General features: G+C 40.2%; 1 long non-coding RNA gene across 5 annotated transcripts in view; it reads right to left on the reverse strand.

Moving 5' to 3' along the window:
* LOC132679084 (uncharacterized) overlaps window positions 1-20,344 on the reverse strand; it is a 160,248-nt gene that overhangs the window by 61,310 nt on the left and 78,594 nt on the right. The window contains exon 1 of one of the 5 annotated variants that reach the window (XR_013554023.2): window positions 2,745-3,698. The exons of the other annotated variants lie outside the window; for them this stretch is intronic. This is a non-coding gene — a long non-coding RNA (uncharacterized LOC132679084). Of the gene's footprint in view, window positions 1-2,744; window positions 3,699-20,344 lie in introns of those variants that run through there. 5 annotated transcript variants of the gene reach the window in all.

The following is a 20,344-nucleotide window of genomic DNA, read 5'->3' on the forward strand; positions in this document are numbered from 1 at the left end:
AGCATGGGGTTTGAATTTATAACCCCTGAGATCAAGAGTTTCCTGCTCTACCCACTGAGCCAGCCAAGAACTCCTCTCCAAGGGTTCTTTTATTTATTTATTTTTCAACATTTATTTATTTTTGAGACAGAGAGAGACAAAGCATGAACAGGGGAGGGGCAGAGAGAGAGGGAGACACAGAATCTGAAACAGGCTCCAGGCTCTGAGCTGTCAGCACAGAGCCCTACGCGGGGCTAGAACTCACGGGCAGTGAGATCATGACCTGAGCCGAAGTCGGACACTTAACTGACCGAGCCACCCAGGCGCCCCCTCTCCAAGGGTTCTAATGAGACGTCAAAAGTTTCCCTCCTCCCTAGTGTTAGTTCACTTTACCCTAGGGGTATGCTGTTCTATTTAGACTCCTTTTGTGCTGAGGGTTTTCTTTAATTACCTATTTATCTTTGTCCTTAGATCAGGACCAGTTTGCCCTGGGCTTCCCCTGAGCTGGTTTTTGAGCTATATTTTGAGAGGTGAGGACTCATTGGCAAAGTCTGTGTAAAGGCATCCCAGGTTGACTGTTTCGTTTCTTGTGGGGGAAGAAGTAAGCAAATCAGGGTCAAGGCAAAGTAATTAATATGACTAGGAAAAAAAGTATCCCACTGAGGGTAAAAAAGAGAGGGATAAAATTGGAAGGTGTGAATTTAAGATGGTAACTAACAAAGGATTTTTAATGGTGGGTGGGGGGATATGCCGGTATGATATGAAATGGAAACACTCCCAATTTCCTGATCACCATAGACCCTACCCCTGCCACCACCTGCTGCGGTCCTCCCAGAGAAGACATGGAGACTGATTTCCTTTTTTTACTTGCCTCGCAAGAAACAGGAGTATCTGCTCCTGCCTCTCCCTGGGGTCCTACACAACTGAGAGAGAAGCCATGAAGCAACCTGAAAGAGGAGAGGCCCCGTTGTTCAGGGTCCAAGGGTACAGCACGGTCCTGGCAGGCTGCTCAGGTTCTGGGTCAGTTCCCACTTTGGGCAGCACGCCTTATTGCTTAACACCACCATGCTATGGTCATGTTGCTTCCTAGCTGGCCTTCCCGGTCAATTTAACACATGACGTCTCTGTGACTTAGCCAACTCTGATTAGTGAAGTAACCTTGATGGGCTTTGCATGCTATCAGAACTTTTTCTTTTAAAGCTACTACTTACGAAAATTCTCAAACATATTCAAGGGTAAAGAAAACAGTATAATGAGCCCTCACGTGCCTGTCACCCAGTATCTTAGTCTATCTGGGCTGCTCTCACAGAATACCACGGACTGGGTAGCCTGTAGACAGCGGAAATTTGTTTTCTCACAGCTCTGGAGGCCAAGATCAGGGTGCAACTGTGGTCAGGTTCTGGCAAAAGCCCTCTTCCTGGTTCATAGACAGCCATCTTCTCACTGAGTGCTCACAGTGGGGAAGGGACGACGGAGCTCTTTGGGGTCTCTTTCATTGGGGTACTAAGCCCATTCAGGAAGCATCCACCCCACAACATAATCACCTCCCCAAGGCCCAATCTGCTAAAACTATCACACCGGGTGGGGGGGTTAAGATTTCAACATATTAGCTTGGGGTAGACACAAACGTTCCAGCTTCAACAACTACATCAACATTTTGCCAATTTAAGAACCTACTTTTAAGCAGCACCCATTTTTCAAAATGAGACTCTCCTTTTTAATAAACATGTGGCTAAGCCCCACCGTTGGAAATGCTGTGATCAAGCCTCCCCCAAAAACCATAGTTTTAAAAAGTTTCTCAAGTGATTCTGAGGCCCACAGAAAATTGAGAGCCACTGCTGTAATGAAATGACAACAAGAACATGATTCTACCATATGCATAACATTCAAAAGCGTTTACTAGCAGAATACCCAGAAGACATAAAGGAAAAATGGTTATATCAGTCTATATGAAAAATGTAAATGGCAGTATAGCAAAAGACCACTAAAGAAAAGAAATACAGGGGTGCCTGGGTGGCTCGGTCAGTTAAGCATCTGACTTCGGCTCAGGTCATGATCTCACTGTTTGTGAGTTCAAGCCCCACATCAGGCTCTGTGCTGACAGCTCAGAGCCAGGAGGCTGCTTCAGATTCTGTGTCTACCTCTCTCTCTGCCCCTCCCCCACTCACTCGCACACGTGCTCACTCTCTCTCAAAAATAAAAATTTTTTAAAAATTAAAGAAAAAGAAAAGGAATACAAATAATACAATAAGAGAAATATGTTCAACTTGTAAAATATCCTTAATTCATGGTGTTTATAAATTAGCAGCATTTAGTCAAAATAGCAGTAATTATTAAACCCCATAGACAAAGGCTATGAACAACCAACCTGTTAAGACTTGACAAGAAAATCTGAAAATGGCCAATAAATCTGTGTGCCCAGTCTCTTTAGAGATCAGTAAAATGCCAATTAGAATGATAAAGAAACAATTTCTAACCATCATATTAGCCAAAAGTGAAATGATTTCTAATCTCCCATGCTGGTTGAGATTTGGGAAGAAGACCACCCCCTTTAGTAACAGGACTGTAAACTTGTTAGGTAGCAGTTAGACACCATGTATTAAAATTGTAATGCATATACTCTTGGACCCCAAATCTTACTTCAGGGCATCTAGCTAGGAAAAACAAAAGTATAAATTTATTAAGATATGGAATAGTAATTATATGTATTTCATAATAATATCATGTTTTACAATGTCAGCAACTAACATTTAATGAGTGCTTACTATGTGCCAAGAGCTGTGCTAATATGCTACAAAGGACGTCTGACTTAATCCTTGCGACAGCTTGAGGTGGTAATTACCAAAGATTTGTTTTTAAATGTGCTAGTCAGTGTTGGAGTTGGAACTTGAAACTGTCAATATGACTGCAGAGTTCACACTCTAAGCCACTGCAATGCACTGCCAAACTGGAGACAAATAACCGAAAAAGAAAACTAACCCAAATGCCCTTGACAGAGGCATGGTCTTTACAATGACATCAACTAGTGCACAAAATGCCCAGTCACAATTAATATCCACTTTGGGGGTAGGGAAGTTGCAACACATTTGTTTTCCGTAGAAACAGAAAAAGGAAGTCATGATGGGGAAGGGACAAGTATGAAAGTCTTTGAAGAGATTTCTCTTCAAGTTTTTCCTGTAAATTCCTGGTTAGAAGGGTTCTGACCAAGCCATGGACAGAGTACGGGTTCCCCAAGTTTCCAATGAGAAGCAACTTTGTGGCCTCGTCCCAACTGGCCCTCCCAAGGAAAAACACTGAGGATGTGAGCAACTTTTTTAATTGGCTGAGGGATGGTGCTTATGAGGGTTCTGAGGGCACTGGAAACATGGCCTCAATTTTCCTGGGAAATCACCACTTGTTCGTTTTATTTCCTTGGAATTTGGAGAGAATGTCATGAATACTGTGTTCTCATCAAGCCTGTGGCTGACTCTGCCCTGAAGGCTTACTTATTAACTCCTGCTGAAAAGAGAGAAGCTTCTTACCAACGGCAGGGTCATTTGCCATCATGTTCTGGGTTTCAGGACAGACTCTCCAAAGCCTCTAGGTTTTATGTCTGGAGTGTGGGGAAAACTCCACAGATAAACCACATGCCAGAGCTGTAGCCTGGGAGCATATAATAGAATATGTTCTCAATTTGCTTTAAAATAGATTTAAATCGATAGTATGAACAAGTCACAAGGACCCATGTAGACAGTGTGTAATAAAGATTATTAATCTAATTGTGTGTGCCTGAAATTAAAAGAAAATAAACAAGTAGCAAGTATTACCCCAATACTCTAATAATCTAACAAATAATCTATTTAAGAAACTGTGACAACCGGGGCACCTGGGTGGCTCGGTCGGTTAAGCGGCCAACTTCGGCTCAGGTCACGATCTCACGGTCCGTGAGTTCGAGCCCCGCGTCGGGCTCTGTGCTGACAGCTCAGAGCCTGGAGCCTGTTTCAGATTCTGTGTCTCCCTCTCTCTGACCCTCCCCCGTTTATGCTCTGTCTCTCTCTGTCTCAAAAATAAATAAACGTTAAAAAAAAAATTAAAAAAAAAAAAGAAACTGTGACAACCACTGTATTTTTTTCTTATTGTCAACTATTATTAATAGCTACTTAACCTAACCTTGTTCTCTTTTCAGACTCATGGGAATAAATACACTTCTAACTTGTGCAAACCCCTGCCTTACAGTAAAATCTTGGAGGCATATTTACTGCTCAAGCACAAAAATGTGATATTTCCAGATGACTTTTCACACCAAGTCCTTGTAGAAAGTTCCTATTAAACTCTTTCCTTGTAGGAAAAGTCTGCTTATTACCAGCTTGTCCAAGAAGACAAGTGGCTCCCTTGTCAGGCCCAAGAACCCCGAGCACCCTGAACAATGTCACATCTTCCCAGCTTTTGACCAAAACAGAATGAGAAAAACCTGGGTTGAAGCATTAGACAGAAGTCAAGTGCTCAGATTCTGGGCAGATTATTATTTGGGTTCAGATATGAGCTCTGCCATTACTAGCAAGATACTTCACTTCTCTGTGTCTCAGCTATGCCATCTGTAAAATCGTGGGGCAATAACTGTTCCTCCTTCACACGTTTGTTGTAAGAAGCAAATGAGAAATTGCACATAAAACATACAGCACTAGGTCTGCACAGAGGAAACGCTCCATAAAACTGACCTGTATCTGTTTTGTGTGTCACGAAAAAACCACCTTTGACGGACCCTCCTTGACAGTTGGAAGAGTGGTTAAGCTCTTAGCTCTGGCATCTAACACACGTGGGTTCAAATATAGTTCTGGTATTCACTAGCCATGTGACCTATGATTTTTCTTTCTTAACCTTTATAAGCCCTTTTTTTGAATCTATAAAAATAGAAGTGACTGTAGTACCTCACCTCTTAGGTTTGTTGGGAGGATTAAATGAGATAATGCATGTCCTCTTCAATGCCTGGCACTTTAGTAAGTGTCCAATAAATGTTAATGGCTTTTTATTTTCATTTTAATACTTTTGATTTCAATTCTGCTTGAATCAAGTACAGTTGACCCTTTAAACAACACAGGATTGAGCTGTAGAGGTCCACTTACACATTTTTTTTCAATAAATACAGCACAGTACTCTAGATGTATTTTCTCTTCCTTATGATTTTCTTGCTTACATTTTCCTTTCTTGGTTTACCTTATTGTAAGAACACAGTATGTAATACTCATAACATACAAAATACGTGTTAATTGTAATATGTGTTATCAGTAAGGCTTCCAGTCAACAGTAGACTATTAGTATTAAGTTTGGGGGGAGTCAAAAGTTAACAGGAATTTTCAACTATGTCGGGGGTCAGCTCCCCTAGCCCCCATGTTACTCAAGGGTCAACTATACTCATTAATTAGAGCACAATGGACTTTCCTGTTTTTTGTTTGTTTGTTTTAAATTTTTTTTTTCAACATTTATTTATTTTTGAGACAGAGAGAGACAGAGCATGAACAGGGGAGGGGCAGAGAGAGAGGGAGACACAGAATCTGAAACAGGCTCCAGGCTCTGAGCGGTCAGCACAGAGCCCGACGCGGGGCTCGAACTCACGGGCAGTGAGATCATGACCTGAGCCGAAGTCGGCCGCTTAACCGACTGAGCCACCCAGGCGCCCCTGGACTTCCCTGTTTTAAAAATGCAGTAAACCTGCAAATCTCGTCAGTCCATTTTTGGGGGTCAAATCGTGGCTTGGGAGTCAGAATATAAAGATACTGGACATGACTCTCAGCCAGAGCTAAGAGCTGAACCATTCTCCCAACTGTCAAGGAAGGTCCATCAAAGGTGTTTGTTTTTTTTTTTTTCACGACACACAAAACAAAAAATAAAGATACGTGATCTCAAGAAATATCAGAAGCTTGGATTTCTTAAACTATAAAACCAAACACAAATGTCTCCTCTTATTAAGATTTTCACGGGGTAATGGATGAAACATGTTCTGTAAAGTATAAAATACAAAATGTAAGACTTCATCATTTTCCCCAAGATAAGTAAGGACTTAATAAATATAAACAGAGCATAATATAGACCTATAAAATGATTTCTCCATTGGCTGGATTTTTTATTTCTGAATAAGTTTAAAGTGATTAATAATCTCTTAGTTTGGAGCTGGACAGAAGGACAGAATTCCATCTACAATCATCAGTTAAGCAGTGTATGTGCTTTGGGAAAATGATGCCCAGAGAATGGAGGCATAGATCCACCTTCGGCATATTGAGAAAGGAGCAAACCTTTACTTCTAAGTGCCCGGCCAAATCATTTGGCCATGGATTATGCTTTGGCACTTGGTGGATAATATTTCCTTTTGCTAATTTTTATTCTGTATCTCAATAAACTCTCCCATGCTAATAGCCAAATATCTGAAGGTCTCTCAGTTTCTCTCTCTCTCTGAAAATAAATCTATAAACATCAATAGAATGCGATAGACTAGTGTTCACACTTGTACAAAAAATGAATTGCAATTAAGCCAGGCAAAACAGAAAAATCCATGATTATTTACATTCCTCAAAATTGCAACTGGTAGGTATTTTTTGTTGTTTGTTGTTATTGTTTTCTCTTTTTTTTAAGAGTATACTTTTTTCAATCAAAGTCATACTATGCATCTTTTCTGAACACAATGCTAAGAATCTAGAAATCAACCACAAGATAAAATATGAAAAGACCAATGGAAGTTAAATAACATGCTACTAAACAATGAATGGGTCAGCCAAGAAATCAAAGAAGAAATCAAAAATTATATGGAAACAAATGAAAATGAAAACACAATGGTCCAAAACCTTTGGGATGCAGCAAAAGCAGTTCTAAGAGGGAAGTTTATAGCAATACAGGCCTACATCAAGAAGCAAGAAAAATCTTGGGGCGCCTGGGTGGCTCAGGCGATTAAGCGGCCAACTTCAGCTCAGGTCATGATCTCACGGTCTGTGAGTTCGAGCCCTGTGTCGGGCTCTGTGCTGATATCTCAGAGCCTGGAGCCTGTTTCAGATTCTGTGTCTCCCTCTCTCTGACCCTCCCCCGTTCATGCTCTGTCTCTCTCTGTCTCAAAAATAAATAAACGTTAAAAAAAAAATTAAAAAAAAAGAAAGTAGAAACATCAAAAGCATTTAAAATAAAATAAAATAAAAATAAAAAAGAAGCAAGAAAAATCTCAACTAAACAACCTAATCTCATACCTGAAGGAGCTAGAAAGAGAACAACAAAAAACTCCAAACCAGCAGAAAGAAGGAAATAATAGATTAAAGCAGAAATAAATAGTATAGGAAATAAAACAAACAAAAAAACAATAGAACACTTGATGAAACCAGGAGCCAGTTCTCTGAAAAACTCAACAACACTGATAAACCTCTAGACAGACTTAGCAAGAAAAATAAGAGGGACACCTGGGTGGCTCATTCAGTTAAGCATTCAACTCTTGATTTCAGCTCAGGTCATGATCTCATGGTTGTGAAATTGAGCCCCGTGTAGGGATCCACACTAAGCATGGAGACTGCTTAAGATTCTCTTCCTCTCCCTCTGCTCCTCCCCTGATTTCATGCGCATACACACTCTCTCAAAAAAAGAGAGAACTCAAATAAATACAATCACAAATGAGAGAGGAGAAATAACAAATACCACAGACATACAATTATAAAAGAATATTATGAAAAACTATACACCAACAAAATTCACAACCCAGAAGAAACGGATAAATTCCTAGAAACATATAAACTATTAAAAGTGAAGCAAGAAGAAATAGAAAATTAGAACACACTGATTACTAGCAAAGGAATTCAATCAGTAATCAAAAAACTCTTAACAAACAAAAGACCAGGACCAGACAGCTTCATAGGCAAATTTCACCAAACATTTAAAGAAGAATTAATACCCATTCTTCTCAAAGTATTCCAAAATCAGAAGAGGAAGGAAAACTTCCAAATTCAAACTTCCAAATTCATTCTATGAGGTCAGCGTTACCACGATACCAAAACCAGATAAAGACACTACAGAAAAAGAGAAGTACAGGCCAGTATCTCTGATGAATACAGATGCAAAAACCTTCAACAAATTACTACCAAACCTAATCCAACAATACATTTAAAAAAAATCATTCACCATGATCAAGGGGGATTTATTTCTAGGTTACAAGGGTGGTTCAATATTTGCAAATCAACCAACGTGATACATCACATCAATAAGTGAAAGGGTAAGAACCTTATGATCATTTCAATAGATGCAAAAAAAGCATTTGACAGAGTATAACAGCCATTCATGATAAAAACCCTCAACAAAGTTTAGAGGGAACATTACTCAACATAATAAAGGCTTTATATGAAAAACACACAGCAAACATTATACTTAATGGGGAAAAACTGAGAGCTTCCCTGAAGGTCAGGAACAAGACAAGGATATACATCATCACCACTTTTATTCAACATAATACTGAAGTCCAAGCCACAGTAATCAACAAGAAAAAGGAATAAAAGGCCCTCAAATTGGTAAGGAAGAAGTAAAACTTTCACTATTTGCAGATGACATGATACTGTATATAGAAAACACTAAAGACTCCACCAAAAAGCTACTAGAACTGATAAAGGGATTCAGTAAGGTCACCAGATATAAAATCAATGTACAGAAATCTGTTGCATTTCTTAGGGGGCGCCTGGGTGGCTCAGTCAGTTAAGAGTCCAACTTCAGCTCAGGTCATGATCTCATGGTTCATGAGCTGGAGCCCCACATCAGGCTCTGTGCTGACAGCTTAGAGCCTAGAGCCAGCTTCAGATTCTGTGTCTCTGTCTCTCTCTGCCCCTCCCCTGCTCATGCTCTGTCTCTCTCTCTCAAGAATAAACATTAAAAAAAGAAGAAATCTGTTGCATTTCTTCAATATTGAAGCAGCAGAAAGAAATTAAGAAAACAATCCCATTCCCATAAACACTAAAGAAATCGAATTAGTAGTCAAAAATCTCCCCAAAACCAAGAGTCCAGGGCAAGATGGCTTTCCAGGAGAATTCTACCAAACATTTAAGGAGGAGTTAGTACCTATTCTCTTGAAGCTGTTCCAAAAACTAGAAATGGAAGGAAAACTTCCAAATTCTTTCTTTTTTTTTTTTATTTTTTATTTTTTTTAACGTTTATTTATTTTTGAGACAGAGAGAGGCAGAGCATGAACGGGGAAGGAGCAGAGAGAGAGGGAGACACAGAATCGGAAGCAGGCTCCAGGCTCTGGGCCATCAGCCCAGAGCCCGACGCGGGGCCCGAACTCACGGACTGCGAGATCGTGACCTGAGCCGAAGTCGGACGCTTAACCGACTGAGCCACCCAGGCACCCCTCAAATTCTTTCTATAAAGCCAGCAATACCTTGATTCCAAAACCAGACAAAGACCCACTAAAAAAGAGAACTATAGACCAATTTCCCTAATGAACATGGAAGCAAAAATCCTCAACAAGATATTAGCCAACCAGATCCAACAATACATTCAAAAAATTATTCACCACGACCAAGTGGGATTTATACCTGGAATGCAGGGCTGGTTTGATACCCATAGAACAATCAGTGTGATTCAGCACATCAATAAAAGAAAGGACAAGAACCACATGATCCTCTCAATAGATGCAGAGAAAGCATTTGACAAAATACAGCATTCTTTCTTGATAAAAACCCTCAAGAAAGTACATCTCTACTTTCCTTTTATCCCAGAAGGATTATACCTCAAGATCATAAAAGCCATATATGAAAGACCCAATGCTAATATCACCCTCAATGGGGAAAAACAGATAGCTTTCCCCCTAAGGTCAGGAACAAGACAGGGATGTCCTCTCTCGCCACTGTTACTGAACATAGTATTGGAATTCTTAGCTTCAGCAATCAGACAACACAAAGAAATGGCATCTAAATCAGCCAGGAGAAGGTCAAACTTTCACTCTTCACATATGACATGATACTCTATATGGAAAACCCAAAAGATTCCATGAAAAAACTGCTAGAACTGATCCACGAATTCAGCAAAGTTGCAGGATATAAAATCAATGCACAGAAATCGGTTGCATTCCTATTCACCAACAATGAAGCAACAGAAAGAGAAATCAAGGAATCGATCCCATTTACAATTGCACCAAAAACCATAAAATACCTAGGAATAAACCTAACCAAACAGGTGAAAAATCTATACACTGAAAACTATAGAAAGCTTATGAAAGAAATTGAAGAAGACACAAAAAAATGTAAAAATATTCCATGCTCCTGGATAGGAAGAACAAATATTGTTAAAATGTCGATACTTCCCAAAGCAATCTACATATTCAATGCAATCCCCATGAAAATTACAACAGCATCCCTCACAGAGCTAGAGCAAACAATCCTAAAATTTGTATGGAACCAGAAAAGACCCCAAATAGCCAAAGCAATTTTGAAAAAGAAAACCAAAGCAGGAGGCATCACAATCCCGGACTTCAAGATATACTACAAAGCTGCAATCATCAAGACAGTATGGTACTGGCACAAAAACAGACACTCAGATCAATGGAACAGAATAGAAAACCCAGAAATAGACCCACAAACGTATGGCCAACTAATCTTTGACAAAGCAGGAAAGAATATCCAATGGAATAAAAACAGTCTCTTCAGCAAGTGGTGCTGAGAAAACTGGACAGCAACAGGCAGAAAAATGAACCTGGACCACTTTCTTACACCATACACAAAAATAAACTCAAAATGGATGAAAGACCTCAATGTAAGACAGGAAGCCATCAAAATCCTCGAGGAGAAAGCAGGCAAAAACTTCTTTGACCTTGGCTGTAGCAACTTCTTACTCAACATGTCTCTGGAGGCAAGGGAAACAAAAGCAAAAATGAACTATTGGGACCTCATCAAAACAAAAAGCTTCTGCACAGCGAAGGAAACAATCAGCAAAACTAAAAGGCAACCCACAGAATGGGAGAAGATATTTGCAAACGACGTATCAGATAAAGGGTTAGTATCCAAAATCTATAAAGAACTTATCAAACTCAACACCCAAAAAACAAATAATCCAGTGAACAAATGGGCAAAAGCCATGAATAGACACTTCTCTAAGGAAGACATCCAGATGGCCAACTGACACATGAAAAAATGCTCAACATCACTCATCATCAGGGAAATACAAATCAAAACCACAATGAGATACCACCTCACACCTGTCAGAATGGCTAACATTAACAACTCAGGCAACAACAGATGTTGGCGAGGATGTGGAGAAAGAGGAACCCTTTTGCACTGCTGGTGGGAATGAAAACTGGTGCAGCCACTCTGGAAAACAGTATGGAGATTCCTCAAAAAATTAAAAATAGAACTACCCTATGACCCTGCAATTTGCACTACTAGGTATTGATCCAAGGGATACAGGGATGCTGTTTTAAAGGGGCACATGCACCCCAATGTTTATAGCAGCACTATCAACAACAACCAAAGTATGGAAAGAGCCCAAATGTCCATCGACTTATGAATGGATAAAGAAGATGTGGTATATATACACAATGGAGTAGTACTTGGCAATTAGAAAGAATGAAATCTTGCCATTTGCAACTATGTGGATGGAACTAGAGGGTATTATGTTAAGCGAAATTAGTCAAAGACAAATATCATATGACTTCACTCATATGAGGACTTTAAGATAGAACATAAGGGAAGGGAAGAAAAAACAATATGAAAGCAGGGAGGGGGACAAAACATAAGAAGAGACTCTTAAAGATGGAGAACAAACTGAGGGTTACTGGAGGGGTTGTGGGAGAGGGGATGGGCTAAATGGGTAAGAGGCATTAAGGAATCTACTCCTGAAATCATTGTTGCACTATATGCTAACTTGGATGTAAGTTTAAAAAATAAATTAAAAAAAAAACAATCCCATTTACAACAGCACCAAAAATAATAAAATGCCTAGGATAAATTTAACCAAAAAGGTGAAAGACCTATAGTCTGAAAACTATAAAACATTAATGAAAGAAACTGAAGATGACACAAAGAAATGGGAAGACATTCCATGCTCATGGAATGGAAGAATAAATATTGTTAAAATGTCTATACTACCCAATGGAATCTACACATGTAATTGCAATCAAAATACCAATAGTATTTTTTACAGAAGTAGAACAATCCTAAAATTTGTATGAAACCACAAAAGATCCCGAATAGCCAAAGCAATACTGAAAAAGAAAAGCAAAGCTGGAGGCATCACAATTCCTGACTACAAAGTTATATATTGTTATATTACAAAGTTATATATTTGTTTGTAGTACTCAAAACAATATGGTACTGACACACAAAAATAGACACATAGATCAATAGAACAGAACAGAAAACTCAGAAATGAACCCACAATTATATGGTCAATTAATCTTCAACAAAGCAGGACTATCTAATGGGCAAAACACAGTCTCTTCAACAAATGGTGTTGAGAAAACTATAGAGACACATGCAAAAGAGTAAAACTGGACCACTTTCTTATACCATACACAAAAACAAATTCGAAATGGATTAAAGACATACATGTGAGACCTGAAATCATAAAAATCCTAGAAGAGAGCACAGGAAGTAATTTCTAGGACATTGGCTGTAGCAACATTTTTCTAAATATGAAACAATGAGACAAGAAAAATAAAAGCAAAAATAAATTACTAGGACTTCTGCACAATGAAGGAAACAATCAACAAAACTAAAAGGCAAACCTACTGAATGGGAGAAGATATTTGCAAGTGACATATCCAATAAAGGGTAAGAATCCAAAATATATAAAGAACTTATACAACTCAACATCCAAAAAAAAACCCAAATAATCCAATTAAAAATGGGCAGAAGAGATGAGTAGGCATTTCTCCACAGAAGACATCAGATAGCCAACAGACAGATGAAAAGATGCTCAACATCAAGAAAGTGCAAATCAAAACCACAATGAGAGATCACCTCCCATCTGTCAGAGCGGCTAAAATCAAAAACACAAGAAACAACAAGTATTGGAGAGGATATGAAGAAAAAGGAACCCTTGTGCACTTTTGATGGAAATGAAAACTGGTGCAGCCATTGTGGAAGACAGTATGGAGGTCCCTCAAAAAATTAAAAACAGAACTACACTACAACCCACTAATCACACTATTCAGTATTTATCCAAAGAATACAAAAACCATCAAAGGGATACATGTGTTTATTGTAGCATTATTTACAATAGCCAAATTAGGGAAGCAGCCAAAGTGTACACTGATACATGAATGGATAAAGAACATATGTTATAGATACATAACATGGGATATTATTCAGTCATAAAAAAAGGATGAATTCTTGCCATTTGCAACAATATAGATGGAGCTAGAGAGTATAATGCTGAGCAAAATAAATCTGTCAGAGAAAGACAAATATCATGATTTCACTCTTATGTGGAGTTTAAGAAACAAACAAGGAAAAAGAGAGTCGAAGAAACACTCTTACTTACATACAGAACAAACTGACAGTTACCAGAGGGGACGTGGGGGTGAGGGGAATGGGTGAAACAGGTGAGGAGGAGGGCACTTGTCCTGATGACCACTGAGTAACAGACAGAATTGTTGAGTCACTGTATTGTACACCTGAAAACTAATATAGCTCTGCATGTTTACTATACTGGAATTAAAATAAAAACTGAATAAAAAATGCAAAGTTTTTTTCAAAAGAACATACTTTTTTCTACTTGAGTTTGTGAATTGTTTTATGGCTGAGAAAATTGGAAGAGACCCAGGATGCAAGAAAATCCGTCTGTTTTCCCTTTTACCGCCATGCAGACTGTAGCACTGGCAACCCTAATACCTGACCATATGGATCTCTGCGTCAGTCCACTCCTAAAACGTGCTGTCATGAGGCCCATGCACGTGCTGGGACCAGGAAGAGTCAAATTTTTGATAAAATCCATGAGAAGAGGACGAGTAGGAAACGCGTTTATGTTACAAAGCGTAAATCTGAAACGTGCTGTCCACAACTACGGGGCAGCCTGCAGTCAGTGTGAGATCAGAGTCCTTCCTCCTGGTAGCTTAATCTATTCTTAATTCCCTACTTAAAAGAAAACCTCCGAGAAAAAAAAGGAGAGAGAAATTGGTGTGTGTGTGTGTGTGTGTGTGTGTGTGTAAATACTTATTCAAAGTGTACACACTGAGCGTCTAAGCTGAGCACTGCCAGGCAAACAAGACTAAGTGAGACATGGTCAGCTCCGTGCAGACGTCTCCTTCCGAGAAGGCAGATTAGACCTGCCGGTACACCAGGATTCCCGTCCACCCCCACACCACTGCAAACCAACATCTGAAGCAGGTCACGCATCCCCTCCTTCCAAATTTTTCTCTAAGGGTTAGGGCTTTAATCCTGCATTTCCGCCCTCCCCCCCCCCCCCCCCCCGCCAGTACTCCCCGCCCACTCAAGTTCAAGTTCCGGGTACTTCCGTCAAATGCCCGTAAACAAGGTGTGACTTCACCCTGCCCATGATTCCAGCTCTCTTTGCTGCAAGAATGGCTTTTCCCTTCCCCACCCAAACTCTGCACTTGGTCCAGCCCTCTTCGGACTTGACCTCCCAGGAAATCTGTTCCCTTTCGCCTCATGCCAGCAAATTCATTCCACCCTCCCTGCAGCCTGCTTTGCTCCTGTGGGATGGCAGCTGGTCCAGCGGTCCCCTCCCTACTCTCACCCCCATCCCACCCCGGTGCTGTCTGCTTTCCATCATTGTCATGACTCCCAAAAGGGCAAGGACCAAGTCTTCATCTCTTTTATTTCTATACCCTCAAGCAGAGCACAGAAATAACTTAAGAAATCTGCTGGCTTGAATTAAACAGAATACTGTGAGGGAGCCTATGCTAACTGTCCTCAGAGCAACCCCTAAAGAGTTTTGAAAGTCCAGTGGAAGGATAGAGGAAATATGAAGTTACAGAATTCCTTTAACAGCCTTTAAAAAGTTGCAAAGCCAACTGATCAGAGTCTAAAATTTCAGAAACATATAAGCATAAGGACACATGCTCCTACAAGTGCAGAGAGAAACCCTTCGCTAAATGAACACAGATGAGGGGGGAGGGGACAAGAAACTTACATTTTTGAGCTCTAGGGATTCTACTAAAGTGACTCATGGACCAGCTTCTGAAAAATTTGGAGGTGTCTTCCCTCCTTTCCGAACTCAAACATTCCAGCCATCTGGACATTTACTTGATTTCTCAAACCATCCAGAAAAGTACACCCTCCTTCAAAATACTCTGAAAATAGGGGAAAGTGACAAGGGTAGTGACAAGGGTAGTGGACACTGGACAAGGGTAATGACACTCATTCCCAGCACATTTTACTTGTTTTTTCACTACAGTCTGATGGTTGGTTTTGTTCCACTTCTGGCAGCGGACCCAGTGTGGTCCCCAGTGCGTATTTGTACCCTTTTCCTTAAATGCTATTCAGCCTACATCCACATGCCCTCATGTTGTCCCAGATTCCTTCAATCATAGAATAAAATAATTCGTCCACAGTAAAGCATTAGTGGCTCCCTATGTTACTTTTCCCAGAGCTGACCTGGAAGAGAGGACAACAATTTAAACAAAGGGATTAGTCTCTGATGGGGGGTGGGGGGGGGAGGATTTCAGACAATGTGGCAGACAGAAGGAGGAAGCAAATCTTAGTATCTCAGGGTGAATGACCTCTGGTCCCCCCAATACAAGGCTTGTTGCAACTACCTGTGCTGTCCATGCATAAAAGTTAAGTGTGGCTGCCCTCAGGATGTGCCTCTGACATCTATGACAGCAGGGAGCCCAACTGCCTGGGCTGAGGAGAACCCACCAAGGCATCTGCACTGAGGCTGTGCTTCACATGACTGGACACAAAGGCTGGCCCATTCCTGTGAAACCCAGGACTTGTTCAATGGGAGATTTGGGCTTGAGGCCTCCACATTAGCCTGGCTGAACCTTTCTGAGAACTACACCACAATCTTAAGACTCTTTCTACCCGACATTTCCTCTATCCCTTCTCCTCCCCAGGTCAGACTTAATATCTGACTGCTCTCCCAGCCTCTTCCAGCTCCCTCCCCATTTTCCTCAAGGCATGTTCCCCAAATTTCTTGCATATCTAATCCTGTCTTGACATCTGCTTCTTGGGCGAGCTGAACTAACACACCCACCTAATGCCCCGCTCTCGCAAGCCTCATGTAGCAAATGCCTCCAGTACCTACATCACATCCTTCAGCCCACCTGCGTGAGCACACACTCACCATGTGCTGACAGCATCCTGCCTCCAGCAAGAGTCCAGGTTTCCACTAGATCTCAGAGCCTTCCCCACAACCACAGGGGCCCCTAGTCTAGAGACAAGTACAGATCTGACATGTATAGGAGGCTTATCTCCCAGGTGAAAACAGTCAGTGAGAGCTGGGAGCTGGTACATAAATGTCTCGGCCTCCCTTCCTTCTGTACCTTTCTTAGCAGGTCCCAGAGGAAGGAAGTCCATGGTGGCCATAGCAGCAATCCCACAATACACCCTTAGATATGCTTTCCCTTCTTCCCTGCCCCACTTTCCACACTCCCTCCCTCCTGTTTCCTGGGATCACCTCCTAAATGAACTCTCTAGACCAAGTCCTTGTCTCAGGTTCTGCTTTCAAGAGAACCCAAACCAAAACACCTGATAATTTGAGTTTAGCAATACAATCATTATAGACCAAACTCTCCTTTGAGAAAACACTGCTGAGTGTCTATGTGGACTGCATAATTTAAAAATATTCTGTATTTAAGTATCCTACATTAATGCTTCCTTAATGGGTATGGTCTCCAGCCTCCATGATGGCCAGACTGTGGGCCACCTCCTGGTAATCGTGCCCTTACATAGGCCCTCCCACAATGAATATGAGTGGGACAAAGGAGAAGTGACAGTGTATGACTGGCAAAGCCAGTCTGTAGAAGCATCACATTTCCACAATGGTCTCTTAGATCTCTCTCTCTAGGGGAAGCCCACAGCTCAGCAGCTCTGAAATTCTAGACCCTCAGAAACCCTGAAAGAAAGTAAATGATGATTCTTGTTTCAGGCTAAGTGTTGGGATCTGTTATACAGAAATAAACAAATAATAAAAAGGAAGATTCTGAGGGTTCTCACAGCTTTACATATAGAACTCGGTAACACTCATACCAATCCTGTGAGTAAGCACTATTTAGTAGCCCTATATATTTTTTTCCAATTCCCCCAGGGAAAAAATCTTGGCTCAACTCCCCAGCATGATGTAGTAAGATGAGTACAATCTGTTGACGGTCCTGAGAATGTTTAGAAAGTAAACCTTCCTGAGCTTCCTAGTCAAACTTGGGCTAGATGACAAGCAGGGCCCCCTCCCACGTTCACATTCTATTATTATTCTTCCATCTATTTAACTAAATAGATCTGCCTCCACTCCAAAGAGCAAAACAAAGAAATGAAAAACGAAGACTTAACCAAACTTTGGAAATTAGGGTGTTTAATGTTAGGGCAGGAAGAGTAGGCTGCTGATTAAAAATTAGCTTGAGGGAAGTAAGAAAATAGACACAGGTATTGATAGGGAAAAACAAATATTTAGTAAGTGGCTATAAAGACTCTCTCTCAAAACAAAACATCATCTCTTCTATCTGAAGAATAATTCAGGATATGAAAGGAGAAAAATTGGGCAAGGAGTGACTTAGATAAAAATCTCTACTGCTTTTCCCATGCTCTGGACTTCCGGGTTCACAGAGAGGGGTGTGGAGTGTGCCTCACTCAACATACGCTCAGGTCCTGCAGACAGAAACAACCGCTGGGCCCCACGTTCTATCACTCCTGGTATACCAGCTTTTTAGTCTGGAAATTGCCAAGCTGGTTTCTTTCCTTCTGCAAAATAGAACCTTCCTTGCTCCTCTCCTGGGGGCACCTCCTGGTAACATTGCCCTCTGTATTCCATCTTCTGCTGGCCTGGCATTTTGCATTGTCTTTGGGTCAATGAATCAGTAATCTGGGCCCCTGGGAGCATCTACCTTACTTACTGATTCTGTTCCCAAGTTACCCCAAACGGAAACTGGGCCCTCTTACCCATCATTTAAATGCATTTCAGTTGCTTATGTTACTTATGAAAGAACTCGCTGCCAAATCACCTTAATTACACCCTTTTTCTAAAGCCACTTAACCCACATTAGCACAAACATTGGTAAAAAAATAATTATACATACACCCATACTGTACTAAGGATTCTGAAAATGACCCAGTATTTTCTGAAAAATGTGCAAAGATAGATTCCAGACTGTTCAGACATCTGAATTTTTTCTATTTCTTCACTTTAATTCTGATCAACATTCAAAGACACACTAGGTGGCCATTGAACACACATAATCAGTAATGACTGTCTGTAAATGACCACAGGCTGGCTCTCCCTCCTCTTAAAATACAAATTATTATGTATTTATTGAGCACCTGCCCATACCTGGTACATAAGTACCACTGAATTTCATCCTCATCATAACACTATTAAGGTTGGAATTATCATTGGCTTTAAACAAGGGAAAACCCAAGATTTCGAGAGGTTATAACACTTGTCTGATGCCACAGAGCAGGTGAGGCTGGAGTTCAAACACAAGGTTTTTTACTCCTAGACTCAGTGTTTGCCTGTTTCTTTTTCCATCTAGTAAAAAAAATCAAATTCATTAACTATACTCTTCTATTCAGATTTAACCTTGATGAACAGGAATTTGATGTATGGTTTCATATTTTATTATTTCCCCATCCTAATGTCTGATTTTTTTAATTGAAGTACAGTAACACTGAGAATGTTATATTAGTTTCAGATGTACAACACAGTGTTTCAACCATTCTACATGTTATGCTATACTCACCCAAGTACAGCTACCATCTATCATCATACCATACTATTACAATACCAATGACCATATTCCTTATGCTATACCCTTCATCCCCATGAGTAACTCATTCCAAAACTGGAAGCTTGTACCTCCCACTCCCCATCACTTATTTTGCCCATCCCCCCATCCATCTCCCTTCTGGCAACCATAAGTTCCTTCTCTGTTTTTATTGGTCTACTTCTGTTTTTATTTGTTCATTTGTTTTGGTTTTTTTATATTCTACATATAAATAAATTCATATAGTATTTGTCTTTCTCTAAGTTACTTCACTTAATACAATACCCTTTAGGTCCATCCATGTTGTCGCAAATAGCAAGATCTCATCCTTTTTTATGGCTGAATAATATTCCTGTGTGTGTGCGCGCGCGTGTGTGTGTGTATGTACACACATTTTTATCCATTCATCCATTAATGGATTCTTAGGTTGCTTTCCTATCTTGGTTATTATAAATAATGCTACAATAAACACAGGTGTGCAAGTATCTTTTCAAATAAGTGTTTTTGTTTTCTTTGGGTAAATACCCAGTAGTGGAATTATTGGATCATATTGTATTTTTAAGTTTTTGAGGACCCTCCAGACTGTCTTCCATAATGGCTACACCAGTTTACATTCTCACCAACAGTGCACAAGGATTCCCTTTCCTCCACATCCTCACCAACACTTGTTATTTCTTGTCTTTTGATTCTAGCCATACTGACAGGTGTGATGGGATCTCTCATTGTGGTTTTGATTTACATTTCCCTGGTGGTGAGTGATGCTGAGCATTTTTTCACATTTCTATTGACCATCTATAGGTGTTCATTGGAAAAATGTTTATTTTGGCCCTCTGCTCATTTTTTATTTGGATTATTATATTATTATTTGCTACTGAGTTGTATACGTTCTTTGTATTTTTTGGATATCAACCCCCTATCAGATATACCATTTGCAAATATCTTCTCCCATTCAGTAGGCTGCCTTTTTTGTTGTTGATGGTTTCCTTTCTTGTGCAAAAATTTTATTTTGGTGTAGTCCCAAAAGTTTATTTTTGCTTTTGCTCCCTTGCCTGAGGAGATACATCTAGAAAAATGTTACTAAGACCAATGTCAAAGAGATTACTGCCGGTATTTTCTTCCGGCAGCTCCAAATTTAAAACAAAAGAAAAAAAAGGCACTGAGAAGTAAAGTACTTAGCCAGGGTCACTCAATAAGTACAAGAGCAAGGATGGACACCAGGCAGTCTGGCGTCAGCATCTGTGCTCTTAGCCACCACACTGCCCTGCCTTGGTTGTGGGAGTTGCCTTGAAAAGAAAGTATTTGTATTTCTCAACTTATCCTGAATAATACGTTGTACTCTAAAAAATTTCCTCTCTGCTTTGGCATTTAAGCAGAAGTCTTTTTTAGAAATTGACTCCAATTCAGGACATGATTTTTGAGTTGGAGTAAACACTGCTTTCTTCCAGGAAACACTCTTCCAATACTATAAAATATCATTGGGAAGAAGTATTCAGTGATCAA

The sequence above is a fragment of the Panthera onca genome, chromosome A2 (assembly GCF_046562875.1).
Source record: "Panthera onca isolate mPanOnc1 chromosome A2, mPanOnc1 haplotype 2, whole genome shotgun sequence".
In the NCBI taxonomy this organism is placed as follows: domain Eukaryota; kingdom Metazoa; phylum Chordata; class Mammalia; order Carnivora; family Felidae; genus Panthera; species Panthera onca.